The sequence below is a fragment of the Bos grunniens genome, chromosome 5 (genome assembly GCF_055505025.1).
Source record: "Bos grunniens cultivar Pamir isolate PY7600 chromosome 5, Bosgru_T2T1.0, whole genome shotgun sequence".
Taxonomy (NCBI): Eukaryota; Metazoa; Chordata; class Mammalia; order Artiodactyla; family Bovidae; genus Bos; species Bos grunniens.
Window position 1 is genome coordinate 113,171,740 of NC_141169.1, and position 24,701 is coordinate 113,196,440.

General features: G+C 41.5%; 1 protein-coding gene across 4 annotated transcripts in view; it reads right to left on the reverse strand.

The window, feature by feature from the left end:
- MRTFA (myocardin related transcription factor A) overlaps positions 1 to 24,701 on the reverse strand; it is a 211,361-nt gene that overhangs the window by 113,226 nt on the left and 73,434 nt on the right. For all 4 annotated transcript variants that reach the window (XM_086402973.1, XM_086402972.1, XM_086402975.1 and 1 more), the window contains one exon: positions 19,940 to 20,201. The gene's annotated coding sequence lies outside the window, so the exon portion shown is untranslated. The remainder of the gene's footprint in view (positions 1 to 19,939; positions 20,202 to 24,701) is intronic.

Here is a 24,701-nt window from a genome sequence, read left to right on the forward strand (position 1 = left end):
GCAAAATTTCACAGAAAGGGAGCTAGAGTAAACTTGGAAAAGGTCTCTGCACAAGTGAACATGATTTTCAAGTAGATGACACCAAGGGAATGAAGGGTAATGATCTTAATTCCCAATAAAATAAAAGCTCTTCCACTTTTAATCATAACGTTCTAGCTAATTAGCACAAATTTCATATGGTCTACAATCTCTATTAATCCACTCTAAAGGGACTAACAACTGCAGGATAGTAAATATAGTTTACTCATAAAGCTGTCCCACCCACCACCAGCTCCCCAAAGGCCTTTAATGTTCATAAGCAAGAGGAACTAGACAAGCTCTTATCCTACTTGACTTTCCTCCTGGATCTGTCACAGTTTCCATACTCTTCCTAAAACTTCCTATTTCCTTGACTTCCTTTAAAAATCCTCTCTCTCAGACTTTTCCTCTCGGAATTCTAACTGGCTCCTCTCTCTCTACCCCTCTGCACCCCTTCCTTTCCTCTTGCACACATTCTCCCAGGGCAACCTCAGCCTTTCTTAAGGTTTACCACCACCTACATACTCATCTGTATCTTGCTTTGTCTTTACTTGTAAGCTACCAACCATGCACTGCTCCCTGGCTTGGCTGTCCTAAACTCAGTATGTACAAAAGCAAACTTGCAATACCACTGCTCCGCACCAAGTCCTCAAGATACGTGGCTTCCATGTGCCATAATTTAGGGAACAGTGCTCAGGCTTTAAACCATCAACTTAGACCCCCCTCCTTCCCTCCAGCCCCAAACATTCAACTTTAACTAATTACCTTATAACTTATTCCTCAAATCCATCTTTTTATCTTATAACTTATTCCTTTTGTTCCACCTCTACAACCAGTGCTTTACTTTAGGTCCCTAATAGTTCTTGCCTGGAGCACAGTAACAGCTTTTTAAAAACATTACTGAATAGTGCGAACAAACACAAAGCAAGAAAGAAAGGCAAAATAAGGAGCTTATGTAGCTCATCACTCAGCTTCAAAATGTATCAGTACATGCTTGCTCCCCCTGGCACCCAGCCAATTCTGGATCACTCTGGGACACATGGGCTTCCCAGGTGGCACTAGGGGTAAAGAACCTGCCTGCCAATGCAGGAGACCCGGGTTTGATCCCTGGGTCAGGAAGACCCCCTGGAGAAGGAAATGGCAACCCACTCCAGTGTTCTTGCCTGGAGAACCCCATGGACAGAGGAGCCTGATGGGCTATATAGTCCATGGAGACGCAAAGAGTCAGACATGACTGAAGCGACTTAGCACAGCACACACATTCCAGGCATCATGTAATTTCATCTTTATTCTATACCTTGAAGAGAAGAACTATTTCCTTAAATAATTATACTACCATTACAACACCTAAATTTTTAAAAACTGTTCAATATTATCCAACTATTCAGTAGATGTTCAAACGTTCCCTCCTGTCTCATAAATTCTTTAGAGATGATTTATTCAAATCAGCGTCCAACAGGGCAACATACGGCATTTCATTAATGTCTCTTAAATCTCTTTTTTTGGCCACACCACCCGGCCTGTGGGATTTTAGTTCCTTGACACGAGATCAAACTTGGGCCCCAGGCATTCCGAGTGCTAACCACTAGACTGCCAGGGAATTCCCTCTTAAAGCTCTTTTAATCTACAGATTACTACTTCCTCTTTTTCTGTACTTTATTTGTTGAAAATAACCAGATAGCTTCCCCAAGTTTGGGCTTTGCTAACTGTATCCCTAAGATGTCATTTAACATGCTGCGCAATCCCTTTATAGCCAGTAAGTTAGGAGTTAGAGAGAGTCGTGATCCAATTCAGGTTCAAGTTTCTCACCAGATATCTCACAGGTGGCAGCGTGTGCTTCAGCAACAGCTTCTTAACACACTCCTTCTCCCCAGCCTTGCCTCAATTAAGACACATCCTTGCTACCAACTGACTCTTATTCATCCTTCAAAACCCAGTTTAACTGCTGCCTTCGCCAGAAAGCCTCTGGGATCACACCCTCCACAGATGTGCTAAATACCTCTCACTGATGCTCCCTAAGAAACTGTGCCCCACTCTATTACTGCTCCTTACCATGTGGTTTAATGTCTCTGTGTGAACAGAGCTCACACAGCGCCTAACGTGTGACAGCATTCATAAATGTAAGCCAAATGAAATGACAAGCCCTATTTATCTCAGCAAATTCTAACAGCATGGGAGAAGTTCGTAACAAAAGAATCCCTACCTACCCAGAAAAGGCAGGTGGTCTGCTCCAATTTTCATTAGAACACATGCTGAAGTGCCATTAACTAGAAACCTTAGATGAGGAAGACTGAAATTATCCACAGTACTGAGGTACAGGGTTAACATAAAAAAGGACATTCACAATAAAAACCTCAGGAATGTTAACTGCTAATAGCAAGGAAAATGCTCAAACTGGAGGCCATGAGTAGGAGAAACCAGAGAGGCAGAGAGCCTGGCTCACCTAACAAACCAAGCAGTCCTTAAAGCACTGAGAGCGTGCAGATTCTCTAACAACTGACAGCAGTTTCTATGAGGAAATGGAGTATACACAGGTATATACAAAATTAAGAATGCCTTTCTGTGATCTCTGTGGCATTTCAGAACACAGAAATGTAATCTTGTTCCCGTGTCCATTTCTCCCATCCAAGTACCAACCAGGCCCAACCCTACTCAGCTTTGAAGATCAGATGAGATCCCACGTCCATTTCTGATTTGGGTTCTCACAAGTATTTGCAGGAGTTTACTGAGGTTCAGCTCTACAAAGATCGTCATCACAATGAATTTTTACAGGCTCCAACCAGTTAGGTCTCTCCCCCAGACACCTGGTGTTGGGCAAAGTGAAAACACCCAAAAGATAACAAAACCCAATACCCAGACAAGTTGTTACAGGTCCTGGGCAGCTTCCACTTCCTGTGAACACAACGGACCACTGATGAAAACCCAGCCAAGACGCGTCAACCTGGGAGGCTGACACATTACCACGGGCATGCTATTCCTCAGCCCCAGAGCAGACAAAGGCTGTTCCTCCAGCTAAGTTTTCAAAGGACAGTCAACGTTAAGGAGTATGATAGCCACAAATACAAACAGCCAGCTAGCTTATTTACATGGCATGTTGGAAATATCATCATTATGTATGGTGTCAACACCAGTGAAGGCAGAAACACAAGGATGAACCGCACGCCACCGCCTCTGCCTTTGAGGAGCTCATCATGAAGGTAGAAAATCTCTAACGAACAAACAAAAGAAGAAACCAAGAGTCGAATTAAATAAGAGTACAAACAAAACGCTAAAGAAACATAAAAGCAGCAGCAACTGGTTCTGGTTACCACAGACCTGGATTGCTCCTTAAAGAAAGATGATGTGAGCTGGCTCTTAAAAGTCACCAGAGATTTATCAGTTTCTTTTCCAGTTCCCAACTCGACACACTTGTATACCCATGAATCATAAAATAATACAGCCATAAGAAACGCAGTTTTGACCAAATCCAGCCCCTTATTCAGAGAACTAAGAGTGAGAGATGCAAGAAACTCTTCTTTCAATTCCTAACAAGTGGTTCCCAGTCTGTCACCTGAGTACTTGTGGGAGAACCTTAAAAATGACATTTTAGTAAGAAAGGAATGGTCCATTTAGTAACAGATGGAACGGTCCAAAATGATGACAAACATTTGGGGAAAGATTACTCTTCAATAATTACCAAAGAAATACAAACTGAAATGAAAACATTTCAACAATCACATCAGCAAAGTCCTTCACAAATAAGACTATCAATGCTATTAAATGAGCCAGGCACTTAAACAGGGTTGACAGGCGTGTACACTGGTGGGTCGTTTTGGAATGGAACAACACAACGTATTTCTCAAGAACTTCAACTGTTAATACGACCTAGAAAGGCCCCTTACTACCTCTTATTTCACATCTCTCTCCTTCTCTCTCTCCACTGACAGAAGGATATTTGTTCAGTTCTTCTGTTCCAAGTTTTCCCCAAAACCCTTGTCCCAGACCCCTTTCCCCACCTCCCCCTCTCCCCCAGTCTTAACACAGGCTATGCCCTCTTTCCTTAGATGGGCCAATCACACACTACTTGTGCTTTGGTTATCAGTCTAAATGTCCCTTCCGCAAAGAGGCCTTTCCTGACCACTCCCACCACCCCCCTCCCAAATTAGAACCATCACCACTGATTTGCTCTTCTATACGACATCTTGTGCTTTCTTCCCCAAGCACTTCCCAAAATTTCTAACTATGAATTGGCTTGCATAATTGTTTAATCTTTCTCTTTCACTAAACTCCACGACAATGAAAACCTTACCTGTCTTGTTCCTTATTTGCTGTCCAATACTGAGCATACAGGTGATCTCACTAGTCACTTAATAAATTCTTTCAGTGTTAAAATGGTCAAATTCTTTAAGCCAGTATTTCACTTCTAAGGAAATAACTCAAAATGCAGAAAGACTTTAAAAATGTTCATCTAAACATCAGTGTAAGTGCAAAAAAAAGAAGAATGATTCAAAAGTCCAATCAGTGGGGAAATTAACTCAATGATGATACAGAACATAAGTTTTACACATAATGAAAGGCTGTTTATAAAAAAATATTTCAGTGACTGAAAATCTTGAGTTACAATGCTAAATTTAAAAAAATGACAGTTGAGTCTATAGTACTGCTGCTGCTGCTGCTAAGTCACTTCAGTCGTGTCCGACTCTGTACGACCCCATAGACGGCAGCCCACCAGGCTCCCTCGTCCCTGGGATTCTCCAGGCGAGAACACTGGAGTGGGTTGCCATTTCCTTCTCCAATGCATGAAAGTGAAAGTGAAAGTGAAGTCGCTCAGTTATATCCCACTTTTTACGACCCCATGGACTGCAGCCTACCAGGCTCCTCCATCCATGGCATTTTCCAGGCAAGAGTACTGGAGTGGGGTGCCATTGCCTTCTCTGGTCTATAGTACTAGCTCAGTTATTTTTCAAACATACATTTAGAAGAAGACTACAGGGAAATAAATCATGTGCTAAGAGGAATTTTCTCTGGGAGACAGGAGTTAATCTCATGTGTGCTTGTTTGTTGTGAGGGAGATTCTACCTAGAATCTGTTTTCCAGGTGCCTAGCACAACATGCTCTGGAGACGGCAATGGCACCCCACTCCAGTACTCTTGCCTGGAAAATCCCATGGACGGAGGGGCCTGGTGGGCTGCAATCCATGGGGTCGAGAAGAGTCCAACACAACTGAGCGACTTCACTTTCACTTTTCACTTTCCTGCATTGGAGAAGGAAATGGCAACCCACTCCAGTGTTCTTGCCTGGAGAATCCCAGGGACGGAGGAGCCTGGTGGGCTGCCGTCTATGGGGTCGCACAGAGTCAGAAGCGACTTAGCAGTAATAGTAGCACAACATGTGATGAATACTCAGGAACGGGAAATTGATTATCTCTTAGTACTGAGATGAAATAGGTTATGAAATTCTCTAAATCACATTACAAAGAAAAGTGCTTAATGAACTAACGTGCTTAAGATCTGGGCATTTTTCACATTGGCTAATCTAAAAAACCCTTAACAACCAGGCTTCCTGAGGAACCTAAGTAACAAAACTCCTTTCTCCAAGAAAATAATATAATTTGGATCAGAAACTGCCCACTCAAAACTTTTTACTTTTCCCAGCAGTTAATTAGTACCTCCTGTAAAACACTAAAGCATGAAAGGGCACAGTGTACCCTCGAAGGAAAAAAACATTACCCGCCCTTTCTCCCACAGGCTACACCTATGGAAAACAAATGAGTATTTCCTAAGTTTTACACATAGGAGAAAAATCTATGAAAGGGGAACAAATGTGCCCTTTACGAACGTGTCCTTTTCACTCCCATTCTATTCTGTTCATTTCTCTTTATGTAACTCTTCTCATTCCACCCAGCAGAGCCTATAAAAACACATACAAACTTACACCTGTTATTTCTTCCAGAAAAATACTTGGGATCAGCAACAGAACTTAGAAAGTTAAAAAAAAAAAATTAAATGATACCACAACAGTATTAAAACATACGAAACTTTAAAAAATAAATCTAACAAAAGATGTGTAAAACCACAACACAGAAAATTATAAAAACCTCATTAGGAGATTCGGAAAATCTAAATAAATGGAGAGGGAATTCCCTGAAGGTACAGTGGTTAAGACTGTGTGGCCACAGGATTGGAAAAGGTAAGCTTTCATCCCAGTCTCAAAGAAAGGCAATGCCAAAGAATGTTCAAACTATCACACAATTGCATTCATTTCATACGCTAGCAAGGTAATGCTTTCAAAACCCTTCAAGCTAGGTTTCATCAGTTCGTGATTCAAGAACTTCCAGATGCACAAGCTGGATTTAGAAAAGGCAGAGGAATCAGAGGTAAAATTGCCAACATCCACTGGATCATAGAAAAAGCAAGGGAATTCCAGAAAAACATCTATTTCTGCTTCATTGACTATGCTAAAAACCTCTGACTGTGTGGATCACAACAAACTGTGGAAAATTCTTAAAGAGATGGAAATACCAGATCACTTTACCTGTCTCCTGAAAAACCTGTATGCAGGTCAAGAAGTAATAGTTATAACCGAACATGGATCAACGGACTGGTTCCAAACTGGGAAAGGAGTATATTAAGGCTGCATATTGTCACCCTGCTTATTTATATGCAGAGTATATCATGTGAAATGCCAAACTGGATAAATCACAAGCTGGAATCAAGATTGCTGGGAGAAATACCAACAACCTCAGATATGCAGATGATACCACTCTGTTGGCAGAAAGTGAAGAGGAACTAAAGAGCCTCTTGATGAGGGTGAAAATGAGAGTGAAAAAGCTGGCTTAAAATTCAACATTCAAGAAACTAAGATCATGGAATCCAGTCCCATCATTTCATGGCAAATAGAAGGGGAAAAGTGGAAACAATGACAGACTTTATTTTCTTGAGCTCCAAAATCACTGCAGTGACTGCAGCCATGAAATTAAAAGATGCTTCCTCCTTGGAAGAAAAGCTATGACCAACCTAGACAGCATATTAAGCAGAGACATCACTTTACTGACTAAGGTCCATATAGTCAAAGCTATGGTTTTTCCAATAGTCATGTATGGATGTGAGAATTGGACCATAAAGAAAGCTGAGCGCCAAAGAACCGATGCTTTCAAACTTTGGTGCTGGGGAAGACTCTGGAGAGTCCCTTTGATAGCAAAGAGATCAAACCAGTCAATCCTAAAGGAAATCAACCCTGAATATTCTTTGGAAGGACTGATGCTGAAGCTGAAGCTCCAATATTTTGACCACCTGATGTGAAGAGCCAACTCGTTGGAAAAGACCCTGATGCTGGGAAAGATTGAGGGGAGGAGGAGAAGAAGGAGACAGAGGATGAGATGGTTGGATAGCATCACTGACACAACAGACATGAGTTTGAGCAAACTCTGGGAGACAGTGAAGGACAGGGAAGCCTGGTGCACTGCAGTCCCCGGGGTTGCAAAGAGTTGGACCAACTTAGCAACTGAACAACACCACTGAGCGAAAGAAGATATAATCATGCCATTCACATAAACTTCAACTAAACTACACTGCTTAGAAATATATTTATAGTGGGTAAAACAAATTATTTTCAAGGAGTCAGAATAGTGGTTCCTCCTAGGAAGAAGAGATGGTGTTGTAATCAGAGAAGAGCATATGGGAGGCTTCTGCGGGACTCACAATGAGCTACTATTGAACTAAATAGTGGTTACACAGCTCTTTGTTTTATGGTTATTCTGTAAACTACCGTGATTTATGTACTTTTCTGTGTATATGTTATCGCCTTCTCCAAAAAAAAAAAGAGAAAAAGACGTGAATGGTAAAATACACGCGAAGTCGCTTCGGTTATGTCCAACTCTGTGTGACCCTATGAACTGCAGCCAGCCAGGCTCCTCTGTTCATGGGCTTCTCCAGGCAAGAATACTAGAGTGGATTGCCATGTCCTCCTCCAGCGGATCTTTCTGACCCAGGGATTGAACCTGTGTCTCTCTGTGTCTCCTGCATTGGCAGGCTGGTTTTTACCACTAGCTCCACCTGGTAAAATACATACCACCAATCTAATTCTAAGGGGAGTGATTAGTGTAAGAAGACTTTTCAGCTATGCAGATTTAACTTCAGATCTTCTGTCCTGTTATTCTCTAAGTATATTCATAACTGCTGGATCGTGAACAATCTGTGATTCAGAAATAAAGGTTCCTACAGGTACAGATAAAAATAATTTCTTGTGGGTGATATTTCAAGTTTTTATTTACTCAATCCTCGGTGGGTTGGAGAAAAGTATTTTCTCAATAACGAGAATGCAAAATATAAAACTTCAAGTCATATGACATTCTCAACAGCTTTAATAACCGAACATGGATCTGTTACCTAGCACATAAGAAGTTCAGGAGAGCAACCGAGGGAATGCTAGGGGGACCAAGCAGGAACAGGGAAAGGTTAATCTTACCATTGTCAAAATTGTGCCTGGTATTCAACCTCTGTGGCCCCCAAAACTATCCCCCATAAACAGACTAGCCTATTATTTAGTATGTGGTGGTGGCGGTTGGTGGTTTAGTCGCTAAGTCGTTTTCGACTCTTGTGATCCCGTGGACTGTAGCCTGCCAGGCTCCTCCGTCCATGGGATTCGCCAAGCATGAATACTGAAGTAGGTTGCCATTTCCTTCTCCAGGGAATCTTCCCTACCCAGGGATCGAACCCAGGCCTCCTACATTGCAGGCAGATTCTTTACCAACTGAGCTATAAGGAAAGTCCAAAATATAGAGGATAGTGGTGGTGGTGATTTAGTCTGTAGCACCTAACATGGGAAAGAAAAACAGAAATTTGGTATTGGTTAGCTCTGATAAAACAGCTAATGGTTTGCTCATTAAAGTACAGGAGACGGGGCTTCCCTGGTGGTCCAGTGGTCAAGAATCCGCCTTGCAGTGCAGGGGACAGGAGTTCAACCCTAGGTTGGAAAACTAAGATCCCAAGTGCTGCGGAGCAAGTAAGCCCAAGCCACAGCTGCTGAGCCACAACTACAGAGTCCGTGTGCCGCAACTACCGAGCCCGCGTGGTGGAACTACCACCTGATGCGGCCAAATGAATGAATTTAAATTAAACTTAGAAATAAAGGAAAAACTAGTAGCTGAGGTCCAAGTTATTCTTCTGTATACAACATCTTCCTTGGGCACTTTATAAATATCTGTTGAATAATCATTTCCATACTGGTCATAGTAGTGAAAAGGAGCAGGATTGTAGGAAGGTACTAATGACTGTCCTGAAATAAAATTTAAAGAGTCAAGGTAAAATAAAAGGTCAAGATACAATCTCCAAAATACCAGCTTTCTCTTAGAAACATTTATGAACTTGTCATCCATTAAATTATCTAACTATTTGTCTGTAATGCCTTCCCAGTAAACCATTCCATGTAACTACTATTTATTGTGTCTTAAATCTGTAACACCCAAACTTCAAGAGGCACACCTCTCAGGGTATAAGCAAGTCCCCAGCATATAAATGGATTATATTCCAAAACTTCATTTGTAATTTGATCATTTGGAATATGGAATGTACTTTCCCACAAAGGCCATGAAAGATGAAATATGGCAAAATTCCCAGGGTTCCCCACAAAACCTATAAGGTAACTAAAATGTAATATACTTGCAATGAGAAAAGGGGCAAATAGTATTTCAGCTCTCATCCTAGAGGCTCTTGAAAGCAGGCTTTATGCAGTCTCAGCCAGTTCTGAAACTCATTCATACTTGAAAGACTGTTATCAGTATAAAGAAGGGGTGGATACGTAAGGAAGAGACAGCCAAAGAGTACTGCGCCATTAAAGGAAGAAGCAAAGTAAAACTTAAATTTTCCATCATGACACATTCATTCAATGTGTGCCAGAACTCCTGTAGCTGGAGCCAAAGGGGACGGTGTTAGATCATTAGAGAGTTTTTTCCAGGCTTCTCCAAGCCCAGGCTGGAGAGAATCTACAGGTACGTCAAACTTATCTTTTAGAAGACGACAGAGGACTAAAATACACCTTGAATCACTCTCCCAACTTTTTCCAATTAGGTCAGTAAAGGTCGGGTTAACCAAAGGCACCTCCTCGCAACAGAATTCCAATTTCCCCTGTTAAGGAAACTGAAGTATCAGGACTTTGCCTGCCTGCTCCATAAGAATCCTTGCTCAACCAGTGAGTTTCCATGTAAGATAGGCTTCTAAAAGAAAGATCTGAGAAGAAGCAAAATTTCACTCCACCTTTTCAACATAGAATACATCATCCATGAAAAAGTACCTCCTCTAAACCCCAGAAATTATTTTGCTCTAGAAAATCACACTTCCCAGTTTCATAATCCCCTCAGGGATTTTCCATTTCTGCTCTTACCTTTACCTCCCTACCAATAACCGTGCAAAACAGACCTAGTGCAAAATATAATAATTTCCCCCTTTTGACAGAAAGAAGCACCACTAAGATGAACGAACAGAACACCCAATTATGGCCAGGAAAGCAACACAACCAGATCCTAACACCACCACCCCGGTCCAGATATTCATATGCTGGCTTCTGGATGGAATAAAAAAGAAACTAGTCAGATCCTTCACCATGGACACAGCTCTTCTGCAACTTTCTAGTTTTCTTAACTTGATTAATAACTCCTATTTCCCCCCTATAATAACAGAATCTGATTTTGATAGTCATTTTAACAATTTCTGCCAAGCACTTAGTATTCCTGGCCATTGCTGTACATTCCCTAAGGTATTTTTCTGTAGTCAAACTTCTTATAGATTATTTCTTTATTAAGCCTGTCCCCTCTTCTTCAGCATTATTCTAATACCAATATTTCACCACTGTTTCCTTTCTAATGTTGAATACAATTTCAATTTGGGGGGGTTATTTTCTCCTGCCAAAATGACAATTATGCTGTACAAACCATTGTGTTTGTCAATTATAAGTATCCAGATTCTCCTATAAACAAGATCACAATGAATAAATATGGCGCTCCTGGCAGTTAGGAGACCATTCTAGCAACTGAAGAGGTTGGCTTAGACACAGCTCAAACTAACAGAGACAGATGACCTAGATCAGAAGTTTTCAACTTGTGCCCTTTCAAGAGCAGCCTGAAGGGCAGGGTGCCAAGCAAGCAGGGCTCTGGCTCCTTCATACAGGTTTCTGCCAACCCAAGCAGCTGTTGTACACACTGGACTTATATATGTAATTTCAAACTTACAGAGATCTTCAACTTAAAAAAAGTAGTTAAGACTTCTGGTCTAAATGTTTTATCACTAATTAAGACAATAAAAGAATGACTCCACAAAATACTTCACCTGTAAAGAAATGGACTCAGTCTTTCTTTCAAATAGTCTAAACCATAAATTAAACAAGTTATTTTTTTCTGTCCAGCAAGAGTCAATAATCACTTTATTAATTGCTCAGATCTAATAAATCAGTGTTTCAGTGACTTAATAGTTTGTTTCACCACTCATTCATTTGCTCACACATTCCACAAACATTTATCAAACACCTTGATACTCAGATTAACAGCACTAGCATCGCCAATGGATGCTAGTTAGAAATGCAGAATCTCTGTGGATAAACAACAAGGTCCTTACTATAGGATAGGAAACTATATTCAATATGCTGTGATAAACCATGATGAAAAAGAATATGTACATAAATTTATATCTGAATTACTTTGCTGTACAGTAGAAATTAACACAACATTGTATATTGACTACACTTCAATAAAAATTTTTTTTTTCAAATTTTTTCAGAATCTTGGGCCTCACCCAGATTACAGAATCAGAATCTGCATTTAACAAGCACCCTTCTTGATTCCCTGACAGCTCAGTTGGTAAAGAATCTACCTGCAATGCAGGAGACCCCAATTTGATTCCTGGGTTGGGAAGATCCGCTGGAGAAGGGACAGGCTACCCACTCCAGTATTCTTGGGCTTCCCTGGTGGTTCAGCTGGCAATGAGGGAGACCTGGGTTCATTTCCTTGGTTGGGAAGATCCCCTGGAGAAGGGAAAGACAACCCACTCCAGTATTCTGGCCTGGAGAATTCCATGGACTGTACAGTTCATGGGGTCACAAAGAGTCAGACACAACTGAACAACTTTCACTTCTTGATTCATAAGTACATTAGAGTTTTTGGCTAGGCACTAAAGATACCACTCATCTCACTCGCAACTGCACTCATCTCACACGCTAGTAAAGTACTGCTCAAAATTCTCCAAGCCAGGCTTCAACAGTACATGAACCATGAACTTCCAGATGTTCAAGCTGGTTTTAGAAAAGGCAAAGAGACCAGAAATGAAGTTGCCAACATCCGTTGGATCATCGAAAAAGCAAGAGAGTTCCAGAAAAACATCTATTTCTGCTTTATTGACTATGCCAAAGCCTTTGACTGTGTGGATCACAATAAACTGTTGAAAATTCTCAAAGATGGGAATACCAGACCACCTGACCTGCCTCCTGAGAAATCTGTATGCAGGTCAGGAAGCAACAGTTAGAACTGGACATGGAACAACAGGTTGGTTCCAAATAGGAAAACCAGTACGTCAAGGCTGTGTATTGTCACCCTGCTTATTTAACTTATATGCAGAGTACATCATGATAAACGCTGGGCTGGAGGAAGCACAAGCTGGAATCAAGACTGCCAGGAGAAATATCAATAACCTCAGATATGCAGATGACACCACCCTTATGGCAGAAAGTGGAGAACTAAAGAGCCTCTTGATGAAAGTGAAAGAGAAGAGTGAAAAAGTTGGCTTAAAGCTTAACATTTAGAAAACTTAGATCATGGCATCCAGTCCCATCACTTCATGGGAAACAGAAGGGGAAACAGTGGAAACAGTGTCAGACTTTATTTTTTTGGGCTCCAAAATCCCTGCAGATGGTGACTGCAACCATGAAATTAAAAGACGTTTATTGCTTGGAAGGAAAGTTATGACCAACCTAGATCAGATCAGATCAGATCAGTCGCTCAGTCGTGTCCGACTCTTTGCGACCCCATGAATCGCAGCACGCTAGGCCCCCCAGTCCATCACCAACTCCCGGAGTTCACCCAGACTCACGTCCATCGAGTCAGTGATACCATCCAGCCATCTCATCCTCTGTCATCCCCTTCTCCTCTTGCCCCCAATCCCTCCCAGCATCAGAGTCTTTTCCAATGAGTCAACTCTTCCCATGAGGTGGTCAAAGTACTGGAGTTTCAGCTTTAGCATCATTCCTTCCAAAGAAATCCCAGGGCTGATCTCCTTCAGAATGGACTGGTTGGATCTCCTCGCAGTCCAAGGGACTCTCAAGAGTCTTCTCCAATACCACAGTTCAAAAGCATCCATTCTTCGGCGCTCAGCCTTCTTCACAGTCCAGCTCTCACATCCATACATGACCACAGGAAAAACCATAGCCTTGACTAGACGAACCTTTGTTGGCAAAGTAATGTCTCTGCTTTTGAATATGCTATCTAGGTCGGTCATAACTTTCCTTCCAAGGAGTAAGCGTCTTTTAATTTCATGGCAACCTAGATAGCATATTAAAAAGCAGAGACATTACTTTGCCAACAAAGGTCCATCTAGTCAAGGCTATGGTTTTTCCAGTAGTCATGTATGGATGTGAGAATTGGACTATAGAGAAAGCTGAGCACTGAAGCATTGATGCTTTTGAACTGTGGTGTTGGAGAAGACTCTTGAGAGTCCCTTGGACTGCAGAGAGATCCAACCAGTTCACCCTAAAGGAAATCAGTCCTGAATATTCATGGCAAGGACTGATGCTGAAGCTGAAACTCCAATACTTTGACCACCTGATGCAAAGAACTGACTCATTTGAAAAGACCCTGATGCTGGGAAAGATTGAAGGCAGGAGGAGAAGGGGACGACAGAGGATGAGATGGTTGGATGGCATCACCAACTCCATGGACATGAGTTTGGGTAAACTCCGGGAGCTGGTGATGGACAAGGAGGCCTTGCGTGCTGCAGTCCATGGGGTCACAAAGAGTCAGACAAGACTGAGCAACTGAACTGAAAGATACCACAATAAATAAAACATAATCCTTCCTTTCACAAAGTTTCTCATCTAGTCAAATATGATAACAAATAAGTAGGTAATTATGCACAGGGTTCTTCTGAAGAACACAAAGGGTAAGCCCCTAACCTGAGAGTCTGAGGAAGAAGTCCTGAAGGAAGCAGCACCTTCCCCTGGTTCCAGACTTGAAAGAAACAAGAGTCAGAAGAGGAGGAGGAGGAAGGTTCTTCCAGGAAGGAAAAAGAGGACATGAAGTGGAACTGAGCTGTGGAAGTGTCTCTTATGGGAAAACCTAAATATTTTATTGTGAGCAGGAAGAGATGAGGGGCGGGGCAGAAGCTGGCTGTGAAGGTCTGCCAGGATGAGAACAAGGGGAGGAATTGGGATCCGCTAAGGGACTTGATGGACATGAGTTTGGGTAAACTCCGAGAGTTGGTGATGGACAGGAAGGCCTGGAGTGCTGCGATTCATGGGGTCGCAAAGAGTTGGACACAACTGAACTGAACTGAAGGAATTTCATGAAGGAGAGCATCAACCTCATTTATGTCTTAGAAAGATCATCCCAGGGCCCCAGGGACAAGATCTAAAACAAGGAGACATGAGTTAGAAGGCCATTCTTGGAGTAATCCAAATGTGACATTATTAAGAGTTTGAACTAAGTGTCAGCCATAGGGACTGCAAGAAAAGAATGAATTCAGTAGAAATGAGCATCGTGAAATTTACAAGAATCGGTGACTGGGAGGAAAGAGGAGAAAGAAGATGGAATAAAAAATTACTTCTGGAGGACAATTTGGAAATAATGACTTTAAAATTAAAAACTTCATACCCAAACATGCCACGTTTGCCATCAGAAGGACAGTGTCCTTTACGTCCTTATCTTTTCATCCTGCAAGTCTGTCCTGCAGTTACTTACACCAAGACTTACACCAAGATTTTACTGCAGTTTTATTTATAACAGAAAAAAATAAAACCAAGGCAAGAGTTTCAAAGGAGACTGGCTAAATGCCGTATACGCACACAATTCAAATATCAAGCAAAGAAAAATGTTTTCTAAGACAGCTGAATGTTATAGCAAAATCTCATAAAATAATACTACACGAAACTAATTTATGCAGAGTATGTATGTGTAAGAGTAAACAAATGAACAAACAAAAAATGACAGAAAATATACTAACTGCTCCTACTGGCTATCACTGAACTGCACAGTTACGAGGGAATTTTTCTTTTCTTTTTTCCTATACTTTATCTGATTATGAAACAAATGAAGCTCTTTAAGATTTCATTCAGAAAGAAAACAAAACAACTCCCTGTTCTGAACATCTGGGTAAAAGGTGGTCCCAATTCCTACAATGAAGAATTCAGGAGTAACAGCAATAAGATGATGAGTTTTGCTCCGAGCATATTCAGTCTGTAGCACATCCAGTGAAGACACAAGGCAGCCAAGCGTAAGAGTCTGGACTCAGGGCAGAGACATGGCCTGGAGAGAGAATATGGAGTCAATGGCATATAATGGTGGTTAAAGCCAGAATTCTGGGGAACACCATTCAGGGTAAAGATACCAAGTAAGAAGCAAGGAAACTCCACAGCTGAACACTGGAGAGTAATAAAATTTAAGAGGTGAGTAGTCGTCGCTGTTGTTGTTCAGTCAATAAGTCACGTCTGACTCTTTGCGACCCCATGGACTGCAGCGCTCCAGGCTCTTCTGTCCTTCACTATCTCCCAGGGTTTGCTCAATTCATGTCCATTGAGTCGGTGATGCTATCTACCCATCTACCACATCCAATTCACCTCGATTCATGGACCTAACACTCCAGGTTCCTATGCAATATTGTTCTTTACAGCATCAGACTTTTACTTTCACCACCAGACACACCCACGACTGAGCATCATTTCCACTCTGGCCCAGCCACGTCATTCTTTCTGGAACTATTAGTAACTGCCCTCTGCACTCCCCCAGTAGCATACTGGACACCTTCCAACCTGCGGGGCTCATCTTCCAGTGTCATATACCTTGTGCCTTTTCATACTGTCCATAGGGTTCTTGCGGCAAGAATACTGGAGTGGTTTGCCATTCCCTCCTCCAGTGGACCATGTTTTGTCAGAACTCTCCACTCTGACCTGTACACCTTGTGTGGCCTTGCATGGCATGGCTCATAGCTTTACTGACTTACGCAAGCCACTTCACCACGACAAGGCTGTGATCCATGAAAGGGAGAGGTGAGCAGAGAAAGACAGTAAAAAGATCTGTGCAGAGGAGTGACTAGCAAGATCAAGTTTTTAAAACCAGTGAAGAGCAGTGTCACAGACAACACTGGAGAAAGAGTTTCGGGGTGGGGGGTGGTGGCCAACCCAATGCTGCACTGAGGTCAAACAGAATAGAGTCCCTATCTGACCCACAACAAAAAGACACTAATGATTTTGGCAATGGCAGCTTCTGAAGAGAGGCAGGGACAGAGGCCAGAAGGCAGGAAAGAAGAGACAGTAACAATAAATTCCTCTTTTAGGAGCTTGACTATAAAGGGAAGGGAATTGCTGTTATTCAAAATGGCGGGGGGAGGGTGGGGATTGGCTGATTTATATGACAAAGAACTGAGAGAGAAAGGCTGAAGACACACCAACGCCTCCGCCTCAACGGCGACCGCTGCCTCCTACTCCCTGAGACCATCGCAGCTGTCTGCACCAATTTCACCCCTTCCTGCCCAAGAGACGAGAGCTTTGCTGTCTGCCCCTGTCGTCCCCTGCGCTGCCGTTCCTCCCATCCCAGAGGAATGCCGGTCCCCACTCACGCTCAAGGCAGAGCCAGTATCTTTTGGATCCCATCCTTTCACATCTCCCAAGAACTTTGTTCCATCAGTCACCCTTTCTCTTTTTCTGTCTCCAGCTTTTCCCTCTGGACTAACTCTTTCCCCTTAGCATATAAATAAGCTGAACTTTCTGCCATCTTGGGGAAATAAGTAGAAATTAGAAATGGGAAAAGAACACAAACAATTGCTCGAGCGTCCACTATTTCCCAAAATAAAAAATGCTTGAGTTTCCACTACATTTCCCACTATGGATGTAAAACAGAGTTCTTGCCACAAACATGTAAACCATTCACCTATTTATTCAACAAATATTTATTGGGTGCCCACTATGAACCAAGAGTAGAATATATACCGTAAACAAAAAAGTTTCTAGCCTCATGAAATGTAAATACTATCACAGATGGGGAATACGGATAATAAAGATATATCCACACACGTACAAATCCACACATACAAGTCATAGTAAGTGCTTAGAGAAAAGCAAAGCAGGACACAGAGTCACAGGAGGTGCTATCTTAGATAAGATAGGTGGGAAAGGCCTCCCAAAAAAATGACATTTGTGCAGGAACTTCAGTAACGGGACAAGTATCAAGGCCCTGGGGCGGAAGCATACTTGACCCGTTCAAGAAACAGCAGGGAAGTAACCGTGGCTGGAACAGAATGAGCTGGGGAACAGAGGTGAGCAATCAGGTCAGAGGTGATACCAGGACCACCTCATAAGAACTATGATTCATCCTAAGTCTCATGGCAAGTCACTGAAGGGTTCTGAGAGGAGTGTAACAATGACTGACTTCAGACTCAGCTGAGTGGAGAATGCCAATTACCACACAGGGAGATGAAGAAGTACGACGACAAAGGGCAACTGGGCAAACACAAAGAGCGACACCTACCACTGGATACGAGTGGCGGCAGCTTCTCAGAGGGACTGATGTCCGAAGAGAATACTGAAGGACAAGTAAGAGTTAGCAAGAAAGCAGCAGAGGGTAGAAGGGGTGGAAGTGGAGGCCATGGATGTAGAAAAGTCAGAGGAGTTCTGAAAAGGTTTGGTGTTCAGTACACCATGAAATTAAAAGACGCTTACTCCTTGGAAGGAAAGTTATGACCGACCTAGATAGCATATTCAAAAGCAGAGACATTACTTTGCCAACAAAGGTTCGTCTAGTCAAGGCTATGGTTTTTCCTGTGGTCATGTATGGATGTGAGAGCTGGACTGTGAAGAAGGCTGAGCGCCGAAGAATGGATGCTTTTGAACTGTGGTGTTGGAGAAGACTCTTGAGAGTCCCTTGGACTGCAAGGAGATCCAACCAGTCCATTCTGAAGGAGATCAGCCCTGGGATTTCTTTGGAAGGAATGATGCTAAAGCTGAAATTCCAGTACTTTGACCACCTCATGGGAAGAGTTGACTCATTGGAAAAGACTCTGATGCTGGGAGGGATTGGGGGCAGGAGAAGGGGATGACAGAGGATGAGATGGCTGGATGGCATCACTGACTCGATGGACGTGAGTCTGGGTGAACTCCGGGAGTTGGTGATGGACAGGGAGGCCTGGCGTGCTGCGATTCATGGGGTCGAAAAGAGTCGGACACGACTGAACGACTGATCTGATCTGATCAAACAGTCAAAACGTATTTTATAAAAATATACCACTTATAATGTCTGCCCAAGAAAAAGACATCAGGGAACAAACCTAATAAAATATTTGCATGACCTCTGTGGAAAAAAATTATAAAACCAGTGCGTAAGTATTAAAGAAGGCCTATTTAACCAGAGATATAAAGCTAACTAAATGGACAGGAAGACCCAATATTTACAATGTATATTTCCCCCCCTTAAAATCAAAATCCCAACAAGTACACCCAAAGACATGTACAAGAACTCCACAGCAGCATGATTCGTAATAGCCTCAAACTAAAACAAACCAAATATCCATGAAAAGTAAAAATGGACAAATTACAATCATGAAATGGTTTATACAGCAATGAAAATAAACTACAGCCACACACAATTCAACAAAAAAATTTCAAAAACATAAAAGAAGCCACCAAAGGAACGCCGATTCCGTTCACAGCAAGTTTGCGTGTGTGCTGTCGCTCGGTTGTGTCCAACTCTTTGTGACCCCATGGACTGCAGCCGGCAGGCTTCTCTGTTCACGGGATTCTCCAGCAAGAATACTGGGGCGGATATCCATTCCCTTCTCCAGGGGATCGTCCTGACCCAGGGATTGAACCCAGGTCTCCTACACTGCAGGCGGATTCCTTAGCGTCTGAGCCACCAGGGAAGCCCCAAGTTTAGAGACAAACAATGCTAACCTATTAGCTAACCTATTATGTTAAAAGTCAGGATGATAGTTTTCCCTGGGCAGGAAGAGAGAATACTGATTGGGAAGAAGCACAAGGGGTGGTTCTAGGGTGCTGGAAATGTTTTATTTCTTCCTTAAGTAGTAATTATGCATGTATATTCACTTTATGATAACTCAACAACCACAATGCTTACAATTTGTGTTATTCTGTATCAATGTTATACTTTGATAAAATGGAAATGTACTAATGTCTGCAATTTACTTTGAAATGCATCCAAAAAATAAGGTGGATTGATGCACTGAGGGATAGATAGATCTATTATAAAGAAAATACCATAAAATGGTAATGGTAGAATCTGAGTGATGGATATAAAGGTGTGCATTGCAAAACTCTCTACTTCATCATATGTTTGAAATTTTTCATTTGGAGGAAAAAAATCTCAATGAGTTTTCTTGTAGAACTTCACAAGCTGATTCTAAAATTGTGGAAAATTAAAAGGGCAAGATTAGCCAAAACAGTTTGGCTCCCCAATTAATATAAGTATTACATAAATGTGTATATGGGTTTACAAAGTGAGAAATATTACTACATAAGGAGAAGCAAAGAAGTAGGAAAAAAAAAATAGAACATAATTATGGTAATCCAGGCAGGAAATGCTGGGCTTACAGTGATCATCTAAACTTATTATTTCTCCATTTTATAAGAAATAGTAAAATTATAAGAAACTTCCAAGAGACATAAAGTAAGGATCTATGACATTATAAACATGAAGACCTTCGTTCAAATCATGCAATTCAATAATTCCATATCTACTCACCATTCTTCCGCTCACTAAGTGGAGGCAAATTGGGATTCCTGCCAGGGTGGAGGCCGAGGGTCAGCTCGGGCTGCAAGGAGAGCTCCTGCAGTTCATTGGCAACAGCCTCGCTCTGGGGGCTGGGAGCCGCGGACAGGGACACCAGAACGGGTTCATCGTCATTCTCGCCGGCCCCTCCTCCGTCCAGCCCATTCACAGCAATGACGGAAGGGGGCAGGCACACTACACTGGAGAAATCCACCTTGGCTTTCGTGATGGCAACCTGGAAACGGAGAAGGAAACGCAAAGTTCAGATGTGGAAAAGAGACAATTCCACTGAGTACAGAATGCTGAGTACTAATATTATATCACTGGTGCGCTACCACTATTCTTAAAAAGCTTTTTATAACGTAAGCTAGCATTATTATTAAATTAATATTTACTATGCTCACAGAGTGCATGAGATTTCAAGTCTGGCAACTGTCCTCAACTGTATCACTCAGGAGGACAGTGTACAATTGAAATAAAACCAATGCACAAACATGTCGATATGTGGCAAAAAACATCACAATATTCTAAAGTAATTATCCTCCAATTAAAATAAATTTTTAAATAAATAAAATACTATAGAAATAAGAAAAACCAACGCACACACATGTCTCATAGGATAAAAAGAAACAGTAGCAAGGAGAAAGAGGTATGAGATCACAGTTACCTTCCAACTACTAAGGAAAAATATCTTGAGAAATAACACTTCATGAGTACAAGATATTAAAGTATATTGTACCAACTTAATCTGGGGGAGAAAATTTCTTATAGAAAAGAATTCCTTAACCACTAGACTCCACATGGAAATATGGAGATGTTTGTTTGATAATGGATAATTGCTCAAATTTTTTAAAATTTTTATACAACTTTTAAAGGTTACTTTCCATCTAAATACTGGCTATATTCCCCGTTTTGTACACTACATCCTTGATCGTATCGGACACCCAACAGTCTGTGCCTCCCATTCCTCTTCCATCCATATTGCCTCTCCACCCCCACCAGCCCCCACTGGAAACCACTAGCTTATTCCCTGTATCTGTGCGTCTGCTTCTTTTTTGTTATATTCACTAGTTGATGGCACATTTTTAGATTCCACACGTAAGTGATATCAGACAATACCTGTCTTTCTATGACTTATTTTACTAACAAAATGCCCTCCAAGTCCATCCATGTTGCTGCAAACGGCAAAAACTCTGTTCTTTTTCATGGCTGAATAGTGTTCCACTGTGTGTATATGTGTGTGTGTACACACACATATATATACGTACGTGTGTGTATATATATGTGTGTATCATGTCTTCCTTATCCACTCATCTGTTGATAGGCACTTAGGTTGTTTCCATGTCTTGCCAAGTGTAAATAATGCTGTTATGAACACTGAGGTGCATATTATCTTTTCAAAGCAGTGGTTTTGGTTTTTAGCTCAAATATTTTAACCTACCTGAATATTTAATCATAGTACCCAGGAATGGGATACTAAAATGCAAAACACACGGCAACATAAGAAAAAGATCTTTAAAAATGAAAAAGAATACGAATAACATGAAAGTCTTTTCAAAAACATGAGAATTAATGGTTAAGGGAATTAAGACTATATTCACCCACCAAATCCTGTGGAATTATGAAGAAGATTTTTTTCAAATCATTTAAAATGCAGAAAATGTTTATTTAAAGTTTTAAAAAGTAAGATATAAAAATACATACTCATATAAAAATATTACACAGGGGAAAAAAGACCATAAAGAGTTACTCAGTCATGTCCAACTCTTTGTGACTTCATGGACTATAGCCCACCAGGCTCCTCTGTCCATGGGCTTTCCAGGCAAGAATACTGGAGTGGGTTGCCATTTCCTTCTCCAGGGGATCTTCCCGACACAGAGATCAAACCAGGGTCTCCTGCACCGCAGGCAGATTCTTTACCAACTGAAGCCATGAGGAAGTTTACCAAAACACAAAATGGGTTCTGTTTGTTGGACTATGAAAATTTTTAGTTTCCAAATTTTCTCTAAAACATGTATTGCTTTTTATAATGAAAAGGCTATAATTCTTAATCTAAAAAGAGGACTTAGGGGCTCCCTGAAGACTTTAATGAGGACTTGCATCTAATATGCTTCAGATGAAGAAATCACCAAAATATTGGAAAGCCATGAAATGAAGAAAGACATTGAAAACGAAAAGGACCATCACATCCACCTTCATGTAAAGCTTTCCCTGTGCCCAAAGCTAACTGTAGTTCTGGTTGATCCTCATAAAATACAAAGGAAAGGAAATGATCCAGGTAAGAGCAATTAAAGGGGGAGGGGTTTGACATTAAGAAGAACAGGGATATTAAGAAGGACTCTCTACTCCAAAAAGGATGAAAGAGAGTGAGTGAGGGATGTTCAAAAGAAAAAATATATACTAGGAACTCAATAGTCCAAGAGACAGTGCGGGCAAACACTGGAAACAACTGTTAAAGGGTTGGAAAATTTTAGGAATTATATAATAACAAATGCCTACCAAGAAAATCCAGAATCTGACCTTCAAAGAATTTTGCCCATCTTGTCTATGATTACCATCATTTAAGCCATGTCTCTATGTGTACCGGGAGAAAACAATTATTATACATGATTAATCCATCTGGCTTGTTTGCTAATAGCATGTTTGCTTTCCTTAACAGGAGCCTTTTCAGACTAAAAAATTCAATTTTATGTTATTCAAAAATCCTTTGAGGGGAGAAGAGCTCTGTGTGGGGGGCTGTGGGCCGGCTCTCCATGTACCACATGGAGGAGCTGCAGCCTGGCTCCAGGAAGCCTGAGTGCCCAGCCTCTCCCTGAGCCCCGTCTGCCCCTGCCCTCCGCCACCCCTGCATCTGCAGCCCTTCCCCAAACTCTGTGGGACAGACCCTGTGCTCTCCATCCCCAGACAGGCTCCGGGCAGTGGGGTGTGGGCTTAGGGTCTGCCAAAAGTCACTCGAGTTCATGACTGAGCCACATCTTTCCTTGTCCCCTGCAGGAGAGAGAAACCAACCAGAAGGCCCAGAGCCTAAGTGTTTCTCAGACATGCTGTGTGGCCTCAGGTCCCATCTTTGGGTTCCAGTCTATTTTGTCAAGTGAAGAGGCCAATTTCGATTCCTAGCAATGAGGCAGGGACCAGGTAGTCTGAATGTTTCTTAGCTATAAAACACCTAGAAATGCTGGATAAAATTGAACAAGCGTTTTAAATGCATAGCTGAACTAACAAAAAAGTAGAGAAACCCCTGGCTCCAGGAATGAGGCAGGAACTAGGAATCACAGAGATGACACGAAAGTAGTCAAGATGCTGTGCAGCACACGGTTGGCTCTGGGAAAGCTGCTGGTCTTGGTGGCCATACAGCTTAGGTTTTAATATCCACAGAGGACAGAAAAGGAGGTTTTGAGTCTGACAGGCTAGGGAGCTGGACTGAAACTTCTCTGTAAAGTTGGATTCAATTTCACTGAAGTATAAATCAGTGAAATTTTAGATTTAAAAAAAAAAAAAAACAAACAGGGTTGGGGGGTAATCCTTTGAGACTCAAACTCCTTAGGATAGAATCCTCAATCACCCTGAAACATATGAGCATGCTCACACAGACACACAAACGCACATAGATGATGGCACTGAGAAGTGAGTTTAAACACACACACACACTCTCTCTCTCTCTCTCTCCTCCCAACCCCCCCAAATGAGTCCTAAGGAAAGCAGGAGCAGGACAGTACCAAAACTTCAACTTTAGGGTTGTGAAGATACACTGGAACATTACTCAGCCACAAAAAAGAAGGAAATACTGCTATTTGCAAAAATACGGAGAGACCTTGAGCACATCAAGCTAAGTTAAATAAATCAGACAGAAAAAGACAAATATATGAAATCTAAAAAACAAAACAAAAATAAAAACTCACACACAAAAAAGATCACACTTGTAGTTACCAGAAGTGGGGGTAGGAGGTGGAGGAATTGGATGAAGGTTGTCAAAAATACAAACTTCTAATCATAAATAGAGCTAACACTGTTATATGGCATATTTGAAAGTTTTTAAAGAAGTATATCCTAAGAGCTCTCATCACAAAGAAGAAAACATTTTTCATTTATATGAGATGATGAATGTTAACAAAACTGACTATGGTAAACATTTCACAGTATATGTAAGTCAAGTCATTACGTACACCTTACACCTTAAACTTCCACAGTGCTATGTTATCCATTATATCTCAATAAAACTGGAGAAAGACATTTGCTAAGCCATTATAGACTGTATGAGTTCATACCTCTCATTAGAAAAGGAGAAGTTTAACTGAGATGGTAACAGCTGTGTGTGTACACAGCAGACAGACCCTGCAAACAGTATTTGCACATTTAACATCCACTTGATAAAACACTTGTGCATAAGACAAAAGCAAATGAAAGACACTTAAAAGATAATCTGGGGACCAAGACAGGCAGGTCTCGAGGAAAATCTGAATGATATAAGAAGACTGGACAGGAATCAGCAAACCTCATTCAAGTACTCCAGGTAAACTGCTGGGGCAGAATCATACTTTCATATAAAAAGTTCTTAACAAAACAGCAAAATCTCCTTATTTCAGACTTCACTGATATCAGTGAGTCTCCAACCAAGTATGAGATTAAGAAAAATTTTATGGTACTTGAAGGAGGGGTAGGATAAAAGAATGTCAGTAATTTTATAGTGTTTACCAGATTAAGAGAAAAACTAAAATACTGCCTCATAATGTATAAT